The sequence below is a fragment of the Megascapheus bottae genome, unplaced genomic scaffold, assembly GCF_031878675.1.
Source record: "Megascapheus bottae isolate mThoBot1 unplaced genomic scaffold, mThoBot2.hap1 HAP1_SCAFFOLD_53, whole genome shotgun sequence".
NCBI classification, from domain to species: domain Eukaryota; kingdom Metazoa; phylum Chordata; class Mammalia; order Rodentia; family Geomyidae; genus Megascapheus; species Megascapheus bottae.
Genome location: NW_028327559.1, coordinates 951,420 through 960,663, shown reverse-complemented (window position 1 = coordinate 960,663; position 9,244 = coordinate 951,420). Strand labels below are relative to the sequence as shown.

The 9,244-nt window shown below is 40.4% G+C and overlaps 1 long non-coding RNA gene across 1 annotated transcript; it reads right to left on the bottom strand.

Moving 5' to 3' along the window:
* Positions 1 to 333: 333 nt before the first annotated feature.
* LOC150039656 (uncharacterized) lies at positions 334 to 7,951 on the bottom strand. The gene is made up of 3 exons (XR_016534278.1): positions 7,841 to 7,951; positions 5,018 to 5,120; positions 334 to 496 (listed from the first exon to the last, which is right to left on the bottom strand). It is a non-coding gene; the product is annotated as an uncharacterized LOC150039656 (long non-coding RNA).
* Between the last annotated feature and the right edge of the window lie 1,293 nt (positions 7,952 to 9,244).

The window sequence follows — 9,244 nt, the reverse complement described above, 5'->3', positions numbered from 1 at the left end:
GAATTACTTTTAATATTACTGGCAAATATCTTTGCTTACTTAGTTTATACAGCATTCCTTTTGATATCATGTCATAATTAGACATATCTTCTCTAATTCGAATCAAAGAAGTATCTGAAATACCTTCTAACATTTTTATGTTTCTGAAAACCTTTATACTTTGTGATATTGTTAACTGTTATTATTTAGTAATAGTCTGTATGCTAGATATAATGTAAACCATTTGGATTCCTTGAAGATGAAAATAAGCAAATTTTATTTTATTTAATGATTACAATTTTGAAAGAAATCACAATTCTTATCTTCTTTCTCCATTTTGTGTTTGTCCAGCTCTTTCTTTTTTGTTGTTTTTCTTGCTACTGTAGGTCAAATTTTTCATCTGTATTGGGGAATAAACTTTTTCTTAGCAGTTTTTTTGGCCGATATAAATCTCATGGTATTTTTGAAGGTTTGCTGCCATGTTAGTTGTATTTTTTTTCCAGGTCACAATGAGGTACTGGTCAGTAAAATAAAGGGTAATTTGTTAGACTGTGTTCTAATAAAGTAAGACTTCTGAGCAAGACACCAGTGGCTGACATATGAAATCCTACCTGCTCACTATGCTGAGTCCTGGAGGATCAGTTTGAAGCGAGTCCAAACAGAAAATTCTTCATTTCCAATTGACCAGCAAAATGTTGGACTGGTGGTGTGGCTCAGGTGATGGAGTTCCATCACCAGTACCAGAACAAAAACCCAAACGATGATGATGATGATGATGATGATAAAGATAAAGATAAATTATATGGCAGACAGCATCATAATGATTTCTACTCATAAGACATTCTGAGATGAGATACTTAGTATTTATGAAGTTTCAAGCATTTATTCATTTCAGTGTCGTGATTGTATTGTTCTTGCTGTGTGGGCGGGAGTGAGTAACTTCACTTTTGAATCATAGTGAAACAATGAAGGCTTTAAAGATAGGGCATGTGAATAGTAGGTGCTATTTTGGCTCTGAAAAAAATATACCAGTGAACTCTGCTGCCATTGCAAAGGCACCTGGTGAGAAACACCTGGTGCTTTTCTTTTCTATTATTAAAGAACTTGATGTCAGAAAATAAAATGAAATAAAATGCTGCCAGTGACACATTCTGAAAAGATGGGTATCAAATCTTTGGCTTACGGAATTCATAAGGACTTTGAGATAATAGATTATATTACTTATGAGTGTTTCCTTCTTACAGTGGTATGTGTGGCTATTTATAATGATTCTGTCATAAAATATTTTATATGGACTCTCTACTATACTTCAGCAACAAATAGTAATTAATACTTTGGCTGATGTCTTTCAAAGTATTTCCCATGTGCATACATAAACATATAAATACTTTTCTAACACAACAACCCTGCTAACCAGATTACTTTTAGGACTTGTGAATATGAATGTTTTGGCGAATATTGCTTTTGCACATGTAAATAGGAAGTGTGAATTTTTTTTCATATGGTTATTCTTTTGAAAAAACGTCATGCTAGTAGCCACAGAGCTCTGATAAATAGATACACTGTAATTTATTGAGTCTTGGACTACTCAGCTATTACAAATTGCACTGTGATGAACATATCTGGTTCGTCATTCATCTCTGATACCTCTTGATTCTCCCTCCACAGCACTGTGGGTATGTTCTTGGACTGTCCTGTCCACGTCAGAATATTAGCATCCCTCGCTTCTACCAAAAGATGAGAGGAACCCTGACATCTCCCTGTGCCTCCAGACAACCCAAATTTCCCCCTCCTTCCCATGTTGCTAAGGATCCCCTTGGGAATCCAAAGCTTCTCTCTGGCGGGCCATGGACCCAGAATAAATTCAGTCAAGAAAGGATTCTTACACAGTTTGCTACTGTTTTCTAACTAGCCAATTCTAAGGTACATTAGTCCTCAGTTTCTTTAGCTGTTAACTGGGAAGATGATCTACCACATGGAGTTTTGGGGAAAATTAAACACAAGACATTACAATGCCTCACACCTGGAAAGCACTCAGTTAGTATCGTACCTACCCAAATTGAGAGCATCATTTATGGTCTCAACTTATTTCTGTCCTTTTAGGCTCTCTAAAAGAGGCATGCCAGCAACAAGAGTTGTCTTCAAGTTTTTTGTTTTGAGCTGTGTGGAAGGGATATTTAGGGAGGTAGATATTTATAGTTATGCACGAGACATCATCATAGTCAGTATTTGAGTTATGTGGAACAGTATGTCAGGCAATGTGGGGAAAAATACTGCATTTTATATCTCATACAGTTTATATTTCAATTTTTATATTTGGCAGCATGTTAGTAAAGTGATGTGATGTATATAATTTGTAAATGAAAACACACTGTGCTTTCTTACCCCAAGTTATTTCTTTGCTCATGGGTGTGAGAACAGCATTTATTTTGGAGACCACTTGCTGGGAAGATAGAAATTCTTTTTTTATTTTGGAACAGAGGAAAGGAGTTGTAAATTTCACTGCCGTTCAGAGTGCCTACAATTCATTGTGTGTTATTTCAACATCATATGCATGAAGTTCATCATTCTTGGGGTTTAAATAACCGCAGAGTTATGATTTAAGTGTTCCCACCCCAGTCTTTCTTTGAAGATTGATTAAAATAGGAAGGAAAGTGAAATGTTTCCTATGTTGTGGATTGCCTTTCCTTCTGCTTTGAAAATGGGAAATCAAATATAATATGTTGTCCCTTTTGCAATGTCAACAACAAATATCTCGAGAAATACTGCCCTAGTTAATTAAGTCTTTTCCTGGTCCCTCTGTTCAATCCTCGTTGAAATAAGGTGCCTAAGATATGTGGAGTTGCTAAACTTCAAACCTGCAACCTAATAACAGGTTTTAGGAGCTGCTGGAGGGACTGAGCTGTGTATTTGGCAGTGTATACCATGTACATTTTCAGTATGTGTGCATTCATATTTGATTAAGAGAAGCACCACTGGGACATGAACTCAGGACCCTGAGCTCTCACTTGGCTATTTCAACTATTTCATGCTCTACCACTTGAGGCACATCTCCACTTCTGAATTTTTTCTTTTTGCTGATTAATTAGAAATTAACATTTCATGAACTTTTCTGCCTTGTCCCCAGCTTATGCTATTTATTATTTTTATTGATGATGATGATGATTTTAGAAAATACTTGGTTTGAACTTATGGCTTCATATTTGCTGAGCTTGCTTGCACATCTGGTGCTCTAGTATTTGAGCCAAACCTCCAGACCAATATCTATTTTTATTCTGATATAATCAAAGAGAGAAGAGAATCTCTCATCTCTCAGACAAACCCAAAATTTGAAGAAATAAATGAACAATAAGGTAGAAAGTTAATGAAACAGGACTGTTTCATCCATATTAATTGTCCCCGCCCTTTCATGTCCAGTGTAGCTACCCTACCTACTATGTAGAAAATATTTGTGAATAATGTAATTTCTATGCCTGCAAGCAAAACAGTGCACATGCTTTTTCTTTTATTTATTTATTTATTTTTTATTGTAATTAGTAAAAGAGTTACATGATATTTGCCAGATAGAAGGTGCATTAATTCACATACATTGATACCCTTTCACATGTCTTGGTACCCATTACCCTCCCCCCCACACCCCCCACCCGTCTTGGTTTTCCCCCCTTCCCTATCAAATTTCAAATAACCAAATACAAAGAAATTCAATATATCAGATAATAAATTGAGATACTATAACAATATGAGATAACCAAGGGACAGCAAAGGAGATGAGAGACAACATAGTACATTAAGGACAACAATCATTCGTTATATGGCTTTTGTTTCAATGTCCTGGAGGTCCTTTCAATTAGCTTCATACTATATGGCCTTATGTATCAAGATTTTGCTCTATTGCAGATCTCTGCTAGTAGAGCCCAAGGTTTCTACTGATTATGACGAATGAGGGAATCCATTGAGCCTAAGTTCCCTTGAGTCTGGCTTAATTCACTTAATAGGATTTTTTCTAAGTCTTTCCATTTCCTAACAAATGAGGCGATGTCATTCTTTCTGACAGCAGCATAGAATTCCATTGTGTACAAATACCACAACTTGTTGATCCACTCATCGACTGAGGGACATCTAGGTTGGTTCCATATCTTTACTATGGTGAATAGTGCTGTAATGAACATTGTTATGCTAGTGGATTTTGTATGATGTATTAATTTGTCCTCCCACAAAAGGGAAATGTCCTATTCCTTTACATAATTTTCAAAATTCCCATTGAGGCAGAGTATCTTTCAAATGTGTCTTCCTTGGCCTGTTTTCCATATGTATGACTGGGAGTGGTGTTTTTAGATGTGAACTTGAAAGAGCTCTTCCTGTCCTGCTGGTTGCTTCCCTGTTTTGATGCTGTTCTGTTGCCAAAGAAACCAGAATGGTGTCTCTAAGATGTGCCCTTGACTACTGAGTGAGGAAGAGACTGATGGTACCATCCACGTTTCTCAAGACTGAGAAACAACACTGGAAACTTCACTTGAACCACTCATCCACAAAACTCAACAGACTAAATAACAGAACACGGATCAAGCCTGTTGGCTGTTTGGCAGGCAATGTGTGATCAACAATGCCTATTCTTTCGGCTGGATTTTGTTGGATTTATCAGTTACACCTTAACTTACAATGCCATCAGGGACTGAGACTTGATTCCCCAGTACTCAGAACACACAGAGCAAAATTACTTAACACCTTGGCCTGAAGTAACAATATCTATTTCACCGAGGTCGACCAGACATCCAGTTCTGTGGGAAGGTACTGCTGTCCATCACAACTATCCTATATGCTATTTTATTATTTTTTCCTGCAGCTTTCCTCGGTGTGGGGTAGTAAAAAGCTTACAGAGAAAGATGAACCCGAGCGGCACTTTGTAGAGGCATGTAAAGAACAATGCCAATTGTTATGCATATGGATTATTAGATGTACAACACTCAGTAAGCTTTATGCATGTTGTGTTACCTAGAGAGAACATATGTGTTATTAATATGATTTTAAAACACAGTACCTTTTCCCATGAAACTCTGATGCTCTGAGTAGTTTATATTCTCTAAGCATCTTTCCTTTTCCTCTTTCATCAGATTGCACTCTTAAAATTCACTGCATGGTCTCTGTAGGTAAGAGGAAAAGACTTAGCACTGCGATGGCCTTTCTGTTAAGCTCAGACAGTCCACATTTTCTCTGATTCTGGGATACTATTATGTTTTGCAGCCTCCTACATATTTTTCTTCTTTCATAGACAATTTCAAGTTTAATATTATATGTTTAAAAAGTGAGATAATTTTAAGGTCATAAAAATTTTGGAATCCTGCAGGCTTTAAAATACATGAAAAATGATTTAAAAAACCCTCACAGAGCCATTATTTCCATCTTTTCTAAAACTCGCCTACTAGTTAGCTGCATTGTTGTGGAATTACTGTAAGTTGTGCTTTAAAGGGATTAAGATTAACTTGATTAGAAGAAATGCTAGTTACTAAACAATTAAGACAGGAAAAAGGCCTGTATGTTTGTATGTTAGTAGGATATTAATGAAATCCATTTGGTAGAAAACAAGCCATTTTAAATATTAATTTTAATATGAACTATTCTCTGGGCAAATATTTCATAACTCCACACTATATTAATATTAGAATTTTCCTGATGATTTGTGGCATTGAGAATAATAGGGGTTGTCAAAATGTACTGAAGGTGTCTCAGAAATTTTTCTTGAGGATTCACTGAAATTAAAACAAATTACATGCCTCAGGATAATCTTTGCTGTACCTCTAGTCTGGTCCTGAAATGACTGATTTGCAGTTCTGAAAGAAAGCTCAAAAAGAATCAACTAGATAGAACTGTGATAAGGATAAGCTTTACTGATCAATTAGAAAATAACCTCAGGCACAATCGTTCCCCAAGCTAATGCACTGAAAAGCAGGCTACTAGTATTGTTTTGTGTAAGGTGTGTGTGCATTCATTTTGGAGGTGTTGAATTCACCTCTGGGCCACATGCTTGGTGGCTGGTGCTTTACCACTGAGATATTATTCCAAGCCCTTTCAATGTTGGTTATTTTTGAGGCTGGGACTAGCCTGGGGTGGACAGGTTTGGGCTACATTCCTGTTAGCTGTGCTCCCATGTGTCACTGAGGATGAAGGCAAAAGCCATGTGCGCCCAGCCAGAGATGACGGGTGCTTGCCATCAGGGCCCCTGGCTGATATGGAGTTGGGAGTACTTCTGACTGGAATGGCCTTGAATTGCTCAACCCCCTGATCTCCACTTTCCAAGAAGCTAAAATTATAAAGATGAGCTCTCAAACCTGGCTCAAAAATGAATATTTTTTCATATATTTTATTGTAATTAATAGAAGGGTTACATGATATTTTCCAGATAGATGGTGTATTAATTCCCATTCATTAATACCCTTTCACATGTCTTGGTCCCCATTTCCCTCCTCCCGCCCCCACCCCTCTAAAAGCAAATAGTTTTACTACTGACATTTCATGTTTTTAAAAACATGAGCAACAAGAAGTTGTTATAATCTTGCTTTCATGTTTCAAGTAATTCCTGTTTTATTTTTTATATATATATGTATTCTTTACTCATGCATTCTTTTAACAATCATTAATTATCTACTTTGTACTTCGTTTTATATGGAGAGCTGTGGGAAATGCAAAATATATGATATAATCATTGCCTTCTGAGAGTTTCTTTGGAATATTATAATAAAATATGAGAAGAAAATGAAAAAGGTCCAAACGTAGAAATCTCATTCTGAGCACCAAAATGAGCCGAATCGGTTTTGTTCTTTTCTGTTCTGATTTTTGACTTTTTTTTCCTTTTTCCTTTTTGAGACAAGATCTGGCTATGTAGCTTAGGCTGGCTTGGAAATAACTACATATGTACTCCAGGCTGGCCTCAAACTTAAGATCTTTCAGTTTCCATTTCCTAAGGATGGGATTATAGGCAAGTGCTACCATGCCCAACTTGAGTTTAGTCTTTAATTACTGTGCAGACACAGACACAGAGTAATTGAAGAACCACCTTAGGAAGAGCCAAGATTTCAACAGGATTAAGGCAGGAAAACAGGCTAGAGTGGGGACTAGTGGGAGTAACAGGGGCTGTGATCAGCTGAGTAGTTTATCTGGAGGGGAAGCCTCTACTCTGCTACAGCTTATCATCATGAGGCAGGACTGTAAGCCTAGAATGGTCAGTTGTTTCATTGTTTTAAGGAAATTTAAATTTTAAACTTAAGTCTTCTGACACAAACACACACACATGTGCATGTATACAGCATACATAATAGATGTATATATATATATACAATAATATATATGTGTGCACATATACACAGACCCACATGTATGTTAATTAATTTAAGGGTTGGTGTTAAGGTTGGTGCTGTTCCACTCAAGCCATACCCGTACTTCTGAATTCCTATTGGTTAATTAGGTTTAAGAATCTTACAGACTTTCCTGCTCAAGTTGACCTCAAACCGTGATCCTCAGATCTCAGCTTCCTGAGTAGCTAGGATTGTAAGTGTGAGATACTGGTGCCTGATATAGGTCTTCTGTTTTGTTAAATGATGGCTCAAATGTGTAGAAATACTATGCTGCTTAAACAACATGGAATGGGACTAATTTGATCTACTGGGCCATTAATTCTCAACTTCTGGCCTGTAAGTTGGAGTCTACAAAAATCTGGTAGTGGAGGCACAGCCAACTTTAGGATTCGTCCTTGTATTCTTTTTGCCTTTAGGCCTGTGTGGGCGGGGTGGAGGGGTCTGAGTTAAGTTCTATTGCTTGGCACCGCTCTGCTTTCCCTTTGTGTTTGGGGACGCGCTGTATTACTCACGCCTCTGCATCCCTCTGCGGGTGCTGCACGGTGGTGGGGAGTCTCTCACTCCCCTCGGGTCTCCGCTGTCGCCTGTGTTCCGAGTCTGGGTTCCGCTGCTTGCTGTTCTGGTTCCGCGTCTGGGTTCTGCTGCTTCCGCCGTTCGCTGGCCCGGTTGTATGTTGGTTTCTGCAGCAATCGGGGTCCCAGGCTGGCCCCCTCCGCCCGCAGCCGCTTTTCCCGGCCTGCTGCCGCTTTTCCCCAGGCCCGCCGGCGCTTTCTGTGGCTTGGAACTGGCGGATGGAGGTGGGGGAGGGGTCCTCGCGTTCCGAATTCTTTGAGAAAGTTGGATGTGAGCTTTATCTGGATTTCTTTTCCACTTTGAGTCCTTCTCCGTTGCCTTTTGAGTTTGTTGTTGTGGATTTCTTAAGATAATTGGCTCGTGGGACTCCTTAGTTCTCTCTTTTTGTGAGAGAGAGCTACGCAGCGTCCCTATTGTCTCGGGGCCATCTTCCTTCCCTCTCCGCATGCGTGCTCTTCACTGGGCCTTGGCCCTCGTGCTCACTGAGCATGCGTGCTCTTCGCTGGGCCACGGCCCTCGGTGCTCAGTGAGCATGCGTGTTTGCCAAGGCCACGCCCCCAGCTCATGGTCCACGATGGCAGCCGCGAGCAGGTGGCCCTGATGCCGTTCTCCCCACAAACACGCGAAGCTGAACACCCGCCATTGCCTCAAACGTGTCTCCCAGAGCTGAGGAGCCCGGTAAGTGACCAGGGGCCGCGTTTAGCCGCTCAAAGTAGAAAGAACCCCAGGAAGGACAAGGGCGTCCTCTTCCCCACCCCTAACACCCCTGACCCTGAGGAAGAAAGAGACCAGGTCTTTCAGGTATCTGTGCCGGGGCTTGCAGGTGAATGAACCAGGGAGTAGAGACCCCAGTTGGGGCGACACGGGGGCTGCACGGGGCCTGCATGGGGCTGGGGCCTCATGGTCTGAGAGGAACGAGGGGCCTTGACTGGGCTGGTAGGTTTTGGGAGGATCTGTGCATGCGCGAAGTTGTGCCTTGTGCAGCTCAGGCTGGAGGATCTGCACCTGCGCGAAGTTGCGCCTTGCGCGTGTCTCTCAGGCGGGAGGATCTGCGCATGCGCGAAGTTGCCCCTGGGCGCATTTCCCAGGCCTGAAGCGTGCGATGCGTGAAGCCTTCCAGTGGGATTTTTCATTTTTTGGTTTTTGCCATGAAGATTGTTGAGTCTGTGTCTTGCGGGAGTCACGGTGAGACGGCTTTTGTTTACATTTCATTAGCTGTCAGATAAGGAAGAGTTATAACCACAGCTCAGCCGCTCGGTGCCTTCCTGGCCCTTGCACTTGGGCCGGCAGCCTGAGTGTCCGTGCTCAAGACTGGTGCACAAATGTGGAGCTTCCGTTGGCTA